Source organism: Triticum dicoccoides, chromosome 4A (genome assembly GCF_002162155.2).
Source record: "Triticum dicoccoides isolate Atlit2015 ecotype Zavitan chromosome 4A, WEW_v2.0, whole genome shotgun sequence".
NCBI classification, from domain to species: Eukaryota; Viridiplantae; Streptophyta; class Magnoliopsida; order Poales; family Poaceae; genus Triticum; species Triticum dicoccoides.
The window spans coordinates 513,555,330-513,564,434 of record NC_041386.1 but is presented as its reverse complement, the minus strand read 5'-3'; positions in this window follow the sequence as shown (position 1 = coordinate 513,564,434).

Sequence of the window (9,105 nt, the reverse complement as noted above, 5' to 3'; positions counted from 1 at the left end):
TGTCGGATCCCACACATACCAAGCATTTCAATCATACACACAATATGCTCGACATATGTAAATACAACATGGCATCACAACATAACTCTATGACTCAAGTATTTATTCAATAGGCTCCGAGGAGCGAGATATGACAAACATGGGTCTCATGACCCAACATTCAGAGCATACAAGTAAAAGCACATGCGGAAGCTTAATATGTCCGAGTACATACATCTACAAATGGAAAAGGCTAAGAAGCCTGACTATCTACCAGATCCTGCCAAGGGCCCAAGATCGTAGCTTAGGTATCAAGCTAAACGTCGAAGTCCTCACGGAACTACTAGCGAGACTGACATCTCTCGGCAAAACATAAAATAGGAAAACATGAGTACAAATGTACCCAGCAAGACTTACATCAGAGCTAACTACATATGCATCGGTATCAACAAAAGGGTAGTGGAGTTTAACTGCAGCAAGCCAGCTTTGACTCAGTGGCTAACCTGAACTACGACTGCAAGTAACTCTTTTGAGGTGGCGCACGCGAGTCCACATATTCACCATATCAATACACCACTATAGATCTGCTCCCGTCTCCCTGCGAGAACGCCATCCATAGCACTCACACTTATCTTGCGAATTTTAGAGTATCCACTTTCACTTGTCTATGAACTATGCAAGGGGTCCAAGTTTCCATATCCGAGGAATCCGGTTATTCGAATAGATAATGATAACCCTGCAGGGGTGTACTTCTTCACACACGCTCTCGCCACTTACCACCATGTACACGTCGTGTATCTCGGCAACCTTCAAGCGGAAGCCTGGTGAGGGAGTTGGCCACAACCTGACTAATCACACAAGTCTCTCGTCCAGGTTTATCGCCTATTCGGGTTCCATCCGCAAGGAGATCCGGCCGGGGTGTCGCTCACGGTCCCAAACGATGTGAGCAGGGTTCCCAAGCCCACCATCCGGGTGCCACTTGGTACACCGTGCCAATGTGCCTAGTCTGTCCCAAGCCCACCTGTATCGGGTGCCACTTGGTAGACTACTAACACTACCTACAAACACCAGAAACTAGTTGCAACTCCTGGACAGAGATCAGGTTGATTAATAAGTCAAGAGAGCTTGGAGCGCCCGGAGCCCAATGTGTGGTAGTAACTGTTCATGGATCACAAACACAGAACTCCGTTCCTGAGGACGGCTGCAATGAGACAACCCACCATGTACTCCTACATGGCCTCTCACCGATACCTTTACCAAATCGTGTTCACACACTTAGCTCACAACAATAGGACATGTTCTCACACCTCTAATTTATCCCCGATGAATCAGACCTGACTCAACTCTAAGCAATAGCAGGCATGACAAACAAGCATGAATGAGTAGGCACATCAAGGCTCAAACAACTCCTACTCATGCTAGTGGGTTTCATCTATTTACTGTGGCAATGACAGGTCATGCAGAGGAAAGGGGTTCAGCTAGCGCAGCATGTAACAGTTAAAACTAATGCAGTAAAAGAGAGCAGGAGCGAGAGATTGGGATTGTATCGGAATGAACAAGGGGGTTTTGATTGCCTGGCACTTCTGAAGATAGTATAACTCTTCATCGGTGTCATCGATCACGTCGTCGGAAACATCATCTACTAAGAGGGAACAACCACCGGCAAACACAAAAGGAACCATAATCAATGGAAGGCACATTCATATGAATGATATGTCATATTAAAGTATGGAATTAACCTAGTGCAACAGTTAGTCATATTCATTGAACTGGAATTCAAACCTATAGCAAATTCCAATTCCAAAACTAAATACAATTTATTCCATGACCATGAAATGTCCTATTCAGTGAGGTTAACTTGTTCAAACATGCATGAAAATGCCATATTCAGATTCTTTGGATTTTTCTGATCATTTTTCATATATAAATCTTTTCAATATGAGTTAGAGATTATTTTCTATGATTTTTAGAAGTTTTAGCTATTTTCTGAAATAAATAAATCATTTTTGATTTATTTAAAATCCTAGAAAAGCCTTACTGCATCAGCATTGCGCAAGGGTGATGCCAATGGGTCAACTGGTCGGCCAGGTCAAACCTGACCTGCGGGACCCATTGGTCAGTGACCTTGGGCTAGTTAGGTCTCCGACAGGTGGGCCTGGTCAGCGTTGACTAAGTCAAAGTCAAGCTGACACGGGGGGCACAGTTATTAGTTAAAACTAATGAGAAACTAAACTACTGTTAATTAAGGGCATGGGGCCCGTATGTAAGTGGGTCAGGGGGTTAATTAGCAATGTCATTAGTGTTAGTGATGGTGCCACGTCAGAACCGCCGACGGTTAGACGACGACGACGAACCAGAGCGGCGGTGGCTCACCGGAGTGGCGCTAGGGGCAGCGGCTCGGTGCGCTGAGGGCACTGGGGAGGAGCTCTTGCTCATCCGCATCTAAAGGACAGGACGAGAGGCTGTGGGGTGGCCGGGAGCAGCGTCGGCGGTGAGCGAGGTGGTGGCCGGAGCTACGGCTCCATGGGCGCGAGGACTGCAGCGCACTAGCGAGCGAGCTGATGGCCGCGTTGGGCTCCTGGGAGCTCCCTGAGCACGCCTGCGTGCTCGGGTTAGCCAGGCGAGGCTGCTACCGATGGTGATGACAGACGCAGCGCCGATGAGCTTTGGTGACGACGGGGAAAGACACTACGGCATGGGGCGAACAAATGGAGAGAGGGGAGATGTGGCGGAGCTCACAGCGCATCCGATGGCTTCGTCGGAGGTTGGGGACGGTCGGGTTGCTACAAATCGACGAGGACGGCCGTTGGGGCAGAGGACGAAGACGGCGCCGATGAAGGCCATGTTGTGCTCCTCTGGTTGTTGTCGACGATGGGGACGTGTACGAGGTTGGCGTAGAGCTCCCGAGCATGGCAGCGCGACAAGGGGATGGCGATGGCCACGCGAGCGGCAGCGGTGGCCGGTGGTGCTGTCGGTGGTCGTGTGGAGCAGGGCTAGAGAGGGAGAGAGAGGCACCAGAGAGATGGGGGGAGTGAGAGGGAAGGTGTTGGGCGTCTCCGTGGCGTGGTTTGAAGGCCGAGGAGGCTACCACGGTGAAGCATGAGGTGGAGGACTCTGCGTGCGCGTGTGCGACTTCGCCTCTGCCTATTGGCAAAAGTTGAAGATGACCACGACGCCCTTGGTGGGCTGGGCCAGCAACGGTGTTGGGCTGCTACAGGTGCAGGTAAGCTGGGCCAGGTTAGTTTCCTTCTTTTTTCACATTTCTGTTTCTGTTTTCTAATATTTCAATTCTGTTTTGATTTGATTCATAAACCAAATCATTTAGTAGCTTCTGAAAATATTTATGAGGCTTGATGCAATATATTCAAAGCCACTCACAGGTTTTCAGGATTACTGGACTTGCAATTCTTTTATAGAAGAATTAAATCCAACTCAAATATTTATTGATTTAAATCCAAATGGCCAAAATAATTCCTCAAAAATGTTCCATATTTTTGGTTTGGACGAAAACCCTTGCCAAAATATTAAGCATCATTGGAGAGCATTTTGGAAACATTGGATGCATTTAGCAGGGTTGTTTTACCTTCTTTTAATTAAAATTTTGAGGCTTTCAAATTTCCTCAATTCAAGTTTCTTAAATTTAAACATGATGCATGGATGCAATGCCACTATCTGCAACCAAATTCTAGGGCTATGACAACTCACCCCCACTAAACAAGAATCTCGTCCCGAGATTCAAGAGGTGAGGTAAGAAGACAGAGGGACACAAAGCTAATACGATCCTCCTGGTCCAATTGCCCTTCATAGGAACGTTAATTCCTTGCTTCATGTTGATCTTGATATCCTTGCTCTCGAGATCTTCACCCAACTTGATGACGACGAAAGGATATTCCATAGGAAAATGATCCCCTCGAAGACCGAGCAATTCACGATGATCGTTTGAAGGGGGTCGGGGAAATGGCATACTCAGTTCGGAAAGGAAACTATGGTTATAGAACAACTCGCAATACGGGAGGCACATTCCAATTGATACCGTGGATATAACCTAGTGACCGAGTGTGCTCTCAAGAACTTGGGCATTTCCATGGTCATCAAGGTTTTACCAACATCCGTGCCGAGGATCCTAGCAACACATCTTACTACCATGATGAATAGTGATGGACAATGCAGGTGCAAAGGAAGACAATACTTTCTCAGATTTCACCTTAGCGAGGCCGAGGGAACGAAATCTGGATGATCGACCGAGAGACATTTAGCACTCCGCTTCTAATGTTCTCCTTGATGTGCTAGCGTAACCCATTTATTGATATGGTTAGGTATCTAGAACATCAAGTAAAAGGTCAGACTTCGGGAACACAAAAATCCATAAGGAACAACTACTAGAATAAATTCTATGAGATCCTTATGGGGAGGTGGCCAACTTCCTCAAACAAGATTACTACAATAACGGTTCTTCCAGCTGGTGTGTTGGCCACGACATCCACTTTACCGGGTTACAGGGAGACCAATACTATAGTTCTTGGGAAACATTCTAACTATCATATCTGCGTGAGATTCAGATCTAGTTGGTGTTAGAATAATCCAGACTCATCAAGTCTAGAAGGAAAAACGAAAGTTTGCGACACAAATCGACGAGACGGCGTTGCGAGATTCTCGGGGAATAAACTACGATAGCAAGCTCCAAAACATGAGCGGGTTCTGCTACATACATGTGAACACGTTGTCCCAGACAAGCATGACCACGTAGTAGTCTTATAATAAAACACTACCGAGTTCAGGTTGGGAACCATCAACGAGGACAACAGAATCTTGTGCATGACCTAGGATAGCACAACAACTCCTTTTCCTTGAACAAGTCAATCAGTGGCTTAGTGTGCTGCAAAATTCATATGGAATGAAGATGATCAGTCTAACAGACCACGGAATACTTTGCACATGCATGGCTGACTCGGAATGATTCCAGAGGAGGTAAAACTAGCTTCTCAAATTCATGACGGCAACTTGCATCAATTGTACAAGAATTAGAGAAAGTCACCTCTTTCATCCAAGCATATGCTTCATGAACGGGACACGAAGATAATGCTTATAGAACTTTCCAATACTAGCTGGATGATCAACACGAATCATGGACAAGATAAAATGTTGCTGATGGGCTCAATAACAATTCATCGAGGCTTCCCTATGATGGAATTCCACAATTATGTGAACCAGGTGATAGCATTGGTCAGACCAAAAGATGTAATGGTGTATGCTCGAAGAATCAACCACGAGTGAGACAACATTATGAACATCGTTGGTACTAATTTGATTTGCTGATAGCCCATACTCAAATCATGTTTTGATAAGACAATAGGTCCAACAACTGATCATAGGGACCAATCGATGAAGATATCATCTTTCTTCAACTAACACACAACACAAGGATATCCCTGTGAAACGAACTAAATTAGGTAAGCTTTTATCTTCCAACTCTCCAAGTTGTTGTTTAGCTTAACCAACTAGCTCAGGGGTATCCAACACGGATCCTTGGAGAAGGAGCGGTTTACAAGAAACCAACTTGATCACGAACTCAACATAGCGGTCAGGTGACAACCTGGTAACACTTCCGAGAAGATATTCGGAAATTCACGAACCACCGATATGTTACTAAGCTCGAGAATAATCTTGCTTTTCAAGGCAAGACAATGTGATCAATAGAGCAAGGGTTTGACAAAATCCTAACTCATCGATTGAAGAGTGCGCCAACAGAAATGGACTAGGTAGCACGATCAGTCCTAGGATGGTGATTCAATAACCAACGCGCTAAGGATGAGAATATTGTCCTTTAACTACCAAGCAACGCGGTTGCTAGGAGTATTGATTTCACACATCATGATTCACTTGTCGGCATTCCGGTTACAACAACACGGGACCGAGGAATGAATAATGATGGAGAGAAGTATCACTGCGTCAAGAATTCATAAGAGGTGGTGCAATTATCATGGCATTCTTGACATAAAGAGGGTAATACTCCAGGGTAGAACAGAGCAAAAGCTGAATTGGCATTTTGATCGGTGGAATACAACTACTTTGACCCAATCCTCAAAGTGGACAAGGTACTGGAGTTTGTTTCTCCTAGTCATTCCGGAATAGAATGGCTTGACAGACCACTAGAATAATAGGCATCGATGAACACAATGCACACATACTCTTGACTACCAATTGATAGACGAAGGTCAGAAAACAACTAAAGAGGGGTAACTCAAAGGAACGTATGGTTTTCTGAGTTGTGGATGCATAGATTAGTATGTCGAACCAAGTTCATAGGTTTCTTCCGGATAATCCATGCGGAGAGGTAGAATTGGCAGAGTCACAATATAGAATGGATAACTCATCAAGAGCACTATGCCTGTGATCTTTTGGTTAAAAGAACTTCTGCCAATAATGGTTCATGGTATTTGGAAGAAGGAAATACCACGCACCTCGAGGACTATCGCAAGGGTTACTAATATCCTAAAGGAACTAGCAACATTATCAACACGAGGTAAGTAGAGTAAATCTTGGGCTCAAGAACCCAGAAATAGAATACCTACTACTAAATGGCATCACGGGATGCTTTCCAGCATGGTGGCCAGAATGATCACACTGGGAACACAAAACATGGCTGGATTACTAGGTAATCTTCTAAGACACCTAGGGTCGTAATAATAACTCCAACATATATGTCGAGGCAATAAATTACCTCAACACACCGGATAGTGTGGTTAGACTGGCCCAAAAAGACATCGAACATAGGAGAAAGGGATTTGCAAATGCATCAGGTTGTTTAGAAACTTGGGATGACTCGGATAGCATAACGGCTGTAAATGCTCAAAAAGATTTGAGACATCCTGCAAAATGGTGGCATAACCACCCAACATCACAATATCAAGGTTCTGAGGCCAGCTATGAACATATGGAAGTAGTAGGAACTGAACTGAGGCTTGTACTCAACAATCCTAGGCAACTACAGTGTAGTAACACGTCATCCTGAGAGATAGAAGAGAAGCCTCATTCTTAACCCCGTAGAAAAGATAAGATGACTCAGATCAGAAGGTCATGAGGATAAGGAGTAAAAAGAGCCTTACGTTCCCATCCACAATCAATTCCCTTATATAACTAAAGCATTTCTAGACACGACTTCGACCAGCTTGGCTTGGTAATCCTACAGGCAGTCAGGCTCTAATACCAAAGCTGTCAGGACCCCGATTCCAAGTCACATGGATCTAGCCGGTAACACCTCATATCACTTCGCGGCCCCGCGCACGGTATTCCCATGGGTGTCGCCTTACCATGGCCCAGGACCGTTTGCGCCTTTTGGCTTGCGTATATGATAGTGTCACTAGCATCCATATGACAGAGAACCCGGGCCGACATTACTAGTCGTGAACCCAAAGTGGCACTAACTTACGGGGACAGGCATACATGAATCAACATCGAGCATGTCGGTCAGCAGCGTGCAAATCCGGGCTGTAGCACTGGGCTAACAGGACTTCGGGAACCCGGGCTGTAGCAGGCTAGGCAGGACTCCGGATGTCACCGCGCGACATTTCCCCGAAGGGACAGACACAGGAACAAAGTGAAACACATGCCGGCCAGTCAAGTGTTCCGGAGCAGTAGTGCGGGGCTAGCAGGACTCCGGTGAACCGGGCTGTAACGGACTACTATGGCTCATGGAAGCACAAGACTACATTTCCCCATAAGAGAGGCTACCAAGGATAAACAACTAGGTTGTCGGATCCCACACATACCAAGCATTTAAATCATACACACAATATGCTCGACATGTGTAAATACAACATGGCATCACAACATAACTCCACGACTCAAGTATTTATTCATTAGGCTCCGAGGAGCGAGATATGACAAACATGGGTCTCATGACCCAACTTTCAGAGCATACAAGTCAAAGCACATGCGGAAGCTTAATATGTCTGAGTACAGACATCTACAAATGGAAAAGGCTAAGAAGCCTGACTATCTACCAGATCCTGCCGAGGGCACAAGATCTTAGCTGAGGTATCAAGCTAAATGCCGAAGTCCACACGGAACTACTAGCAAGACTGACGTCTCTCTACAAAACATAAAATAGGTAAACATGAGTACAAATGTACCCAGCAAGACTTACATCAGAGCTAACTACATATGCATCAGTATCAACAAAATGGTAGTGGAGTTTAACCGCAGCAAGCTAGCTTTGACTCAGTGGCTAACCTGAACTACGACTGCAAGTAACTCTTTTGAGGTGGCGCACACGAGTGCACATATTCACCATATCAATACACCACTATGGATCCGATCCCGTCTCCCTGCGAGAATGCCATCCATAGCACTCACACTTATCTTGCGCATTTTAGAGTATCCACTTTCACTTGTCTATGAACTATGCAAGGGGTCCAAGTTTCCATATCCGAGGAATCCTACTATTCGAATATATAATGATAACCCTATAGGGGTGTACTTCTTCACACATGCTCTCGCCACTTACCACCATGTACACGTCGTGTATCTCGGCAACCTTCAAGTGGAAGCCTGGTGAGGGAGTCGACCATGACCTGACTAATCACACAAGTCTCTCGTCCAGGTTTATCGCCTATTCGGGTTCCATCCGCAAGGAGATCCGGCCGGGGTGTCGCTCACGGCCCCAAACGATGTGAGCAAGGTTCCCAAGCCCACCATCCGAGTGCCACTTGGTACACTGTGCCACTGTGCCTAGCCTGTCCCAAGCCCACTTGTACCGGGTGCCACTTGGTAGACTACTAACACTACCTACAAACACCATAAACTAGTTGCAACTCCTCGACAGAGATCAGGTTGATTAATAAGTCGAGAGAGCTTGGAGCGCCCGGAGCCCAATGTGTGGTAGTAACTGTTCATGGATCACAAACACAGAACTCGGTTCCTGAGGACGGCTGCAATGAGACAACCCACCATGTACTCCTACATGGCCTCTCACCGATACCTTTACCAAATCGTGTTTACACACTTAGCTCACAACAGTAGGACATGTTCTCACACCTCTAATTCATCCCTGATGAATCAGACCTGACTCAACTCTAAGCAATAGCAGGCATGACAAACAAGCATGAATGAGTAGGCACATCAGGG